This window comes from Triticum urartu, chromosome 3A (assembly GCF_056163025.1).
Source record: "Triticum urartu cultivar PI428250 chromosome 3A, HENAU_Tu73, whole genome shotgun sequence".
Lineage (NCBI taxonomy): Eukaryota > Viridiplantae > Streptophyta > Magnoliopsida > Poales > Poaceae > Triticum > Triticum urartu.
The window spans coordinates 545,665,525-545,669,294 of record NC_141875.1 but is presented as its reverse complement, the minus strand read 5'-3'; the positions used below and the strand labels follow the sequence as shown (position 1 = coordinate 545,669,294).

Genomic DNA, 3,770 nt, shown 5'->3' with positions numbered 1-3,770 from the left:
TGATTCAACGAGCTAGTCAAGTAGAGGCATACTAGTGACACTCTGTTTGTCTATGTATTCACACATGTATTATGTTTCCGGTTAATACAATTCTAGCATGAATAATAAACATTTATCATGATATAAGGAAATAAATAATAACTTTATTATTGCCTCTAGGGCATATTTCATTCAAAAAGACGTCGTCCAGCGCTCGAAGATCGAGCATTAGTGCAGATGGGAAATCATAACATGGTTCCCTCGAACTCGCTTGCACATCCTGTTAAGAATCATCTATTCAAATCAATATCTCCGATTACAGTTCGCACGTACTACAGTTACATGTATCAAGAATTGGTAAGATAACTCCAGGACATGTACGCTAGATCAGCATTGTTGATTCAAAAAGCATTCTTAAAACACAGCAAATACAATCTACTCCAGGCACGTCCCCTAATTCCCTATTAACCATTTTTTCACATAGAAGTCATAACATTCATGCACAAATGCTACTTTAAAGCTTCCAGGACATATGGATACTCTTTAAAAAGCAAGGATGGGAACAATGAGCACATCTCTTTTCCTGATTTCCAGTCCAATAAATGCTGCAATTGGGGGAAATTGACAGAGGGAAAGAAACATAGTGCATGGATGTGTTGAAACGATTAGATGATTCTGCATCATAAGGAACATAATATTTAAGCCTAAATTTCCTCATGCCGGCGACTGAGTGATTTGTTAAAACACTGTCAATATTGTTGTAGCAGTCTCGTATAAGATTCCACCCCATTGCTCTCTTACATTAATTTTCTTTGGACCACATTGTTTTAGTAATGAAGGTAAGATTGGGATAGTATCTTGTATTGACAGAAATGTATATGACGCGACATGTCCTGCATGCAAAAGTAAAAAGATCAGCAATAGAATTTCAGCGACAAAAGTACAAAAGTACCAAGGAATAATACTTAACGGGACTTTGTTTGTAAATGTTGGATTAAATCTAGGAAAGGATGGCATATGCTAGAATTAACCAAGGCTAAAAACAAGATGCACCTGGTTCGTGTAGGCATAAACAGAAGGGAAAACGATGTAAAGTACAGAGTTCATGGCAAATAAAACAAATGACACAGCCCGGTCACATGAAAAATATTTCTAGTAAGTCTAGTATGTATGAACTATGAAGTGGATCTTAAAACTCGTTAAGCATTTTTTCTGCTGGGAATGAACTGCAGTAGAACAAAACAAATCTTTCAAAAGTGGAAGATATTGCCAGCAAATTTGATTTGGCTATTCTGCTGATGTTTCACTTGCAAATAGAAGTACCACATTATCAGAGCACAGCTCTGGAAGATTCACATAAAAACATGTGGTGATAGGAACAATAAGATTCAACTAGATTTGAGGAACTGATGGCCCTAAACCGAGGAAACACTGAACATCGAAACTGACAAAAATTTGAGCAATGAGCAAGCAGTAGCACAGCTATCTGTGTTCCGCCTGCTACCACTGAGCTCAAGCCGACGACTGCTAGAGTACTGATTTCTTCGTACAAAAGTACTAACTATCATGTGGAAATGTTTATAAAATATGAATTGGGGGGAAATACGATCATATTGGAAGAACAGTTATACTCATGGATAAGGGAAGAAGAGAACATACCCTTCATAGTTGAATCTCCGAAGACCATCATCTCCTGTACCTCTATAGAATCGACGCCCCAGACCTGCAGCGGACATTGACGAGCCATCGCTGCCAAATAAATCAATGCGCATAGTCGATTCAGAGGAACACATGGTGAGATTAAGCTTCCATGGCGGAGATCCTCACCTAGATACATGAGAGGGAGGAGAGGGAGAGAGATGACATCGGGCACATTTTTCGAACCCTAGCTGCCATGGACTACGGCGGCACAGGAGAGAAGAAAGGGCAGAGGGAGCGAGACGATGAGAGAGAGGCCTCGTACACAATCTGGCAAGGGGAGGAAGACGATACGAGTCAGATCGCTGGATTTAGATGTACTACAAGGACAAATTTGCAAATGTAACGGCAGCCCATCACCGCATCGAATCCTGTCCCTCTCTTTCGAATCCAATGGTCCATACATCGCTGGTGCATCTGGTGCATCAGTTTGGTCGTTTCACCAGATACATTCTCGGGCCCCACTATCATTGACTAATTAATTAATTAACTAATAAGGTTAATTATGTAACGAATGTGTAATTAGTTTAATTAGTTGTTTAACTTAATTAATCAAAATTAATTAATTAATTAATTATTTTTATTTTTTTAAATATGTTCTGGGGCTAGGCCCACTTGTCATTGGCACACTAGGCCATTGGGGCCACCGGTCAGCAACCCAGCGGGTGGCCCCGAGGCGGTGCCTCGTAGGCAGGTGCCGGCGAGAGCTTCAGCAAGCCTCTCCCACGGCGGCACCTCGCGGGAGATGGCCGGAAACGCGGTACAGGGGGTATCCGGGCCTGCGGTTTGGACCTACGGGAGCGGTCCGGCATCGCGCACGTGATGGTGACGACGGCCGGCGCCAGGGACAACCGTAGCATCGACGACTTTTAAGCGAGGCGGATGGCCAGTGCGGGCGAGGGGCGTGGTCGTGGGTGCGGCGAGACACGGCAACGCGTGAGGCCTGGCGCAGGTGGGGGCTGGCGCACGCGAGCAGAAGGCGGACGGGGCACCGGCGATGCAGAGCTGTGGCGACCGTGGGCCGTGGCCAGCACGCGACCGGCGCTCGGCGAGCGGGGCTGCGGGGCAGTGGGCTCGGTGAGGACGCGAGCGCGGGCGCGAGGCGGAGAGGGCGCGGGGATGCGGGGGCATGCGCGCGCGGCACGGCAGCACGGCGCGGGCGAGTGCGCGTGCGTGCGCACAAGGACAGGAGAGTGGAGGGCCCGGGCCTCACCGGGGTTCGTAGGGATGGGGCAGCGGGGGTCGGGGTGGTCGACGGGGATGACACGCGGTGGGGAGGCAAGCCGGCGGTGAGGAGGACGGGGGCGCGTCCACGACAGAGAGGCGAGTGGTGTCGTTCCGGCGACGGGATCCGGGGAGGCGTGGCGTCGGGCCCGATCCCGATTGGACCGGGGGAGGGGAAGAGTGGGGGCGCGAGTGGGGGCGGGGAGTGGTGCGGTTAGATAAGGGTTTTGAGGGGGAAGAGATGATAAGGGAGCGCCGGCTGGGCCGACCGGCAGCTGGGCCGGTGGCCTGCTGGGCCTGAGCCCAATGGGAGGGGGTTTCCTTCTCTCATTTTGTTTTTTGCTAGTTTTGTTTTGTTTTGTTTTATTTATTTTACTTTTCTGTTTTCTTTTAGTTTCCTTTTATTTTTGTGTTAGCAAAATACCAAAATGGCACCGTATTTGATATTACCAAATATGCCACTGCCACATTAACTTGCTACCCAAACTAAAATAGTTTCATAATTATTTAATAACTAAAAGTATTTAAATAATAGTTTTCATTACTGTTTTATTTATCTTATAGTATTTAAATATTTCATAAAGGTGTGGTATCTCCACCATAATTACCTGTCCATTATTTGGTTCACTCCGAACATTTTAGTTTTAATATTTGAAAACTTTTATTGTTTGCTTGATTTTGAATTTAAATTTTGAAATGGTTTCAAATCAACACAAGGTTAACAACAGTAACTGGGGTGATGTGGCACCGTTAACGTGGGATTACTGTAGCTCAATTACCCGTGCGTTACAAGCACCTCCAAAGTTGAAGCAGCGACTAAACATTGTAATTCATGGTAGAGAAGATCGAGCTGTAACACCCCAGATGTA

The 3,770-nt window shown here is 46.0% G+C and overlaps 1 long non-coding RNA gene across 1 annotated transcript; it reads right to left on the bottom strand.

Moving 5' to 3' along the window:
- Window positions 1-257: 257 nt before the first annotated feature.
- LOC147980457 (uncharacterized) lies at window positions 258-1,973 on the bottom strand. Its single transcript, XR_015599793.1, has 3 exons — window positions 1,807-1,973; window positions 1,639-1,728; window positions 258-872 (listed from the first exon to the last, which is right to left on the bottom strand). It is a non-coding gene; the product is annotated as an uncharacterized LOC147980457 (long non-coding RNA).
- Between the last annotated feature and the right edge of the window lie 1,797 nt (window positions 1,974-3,770).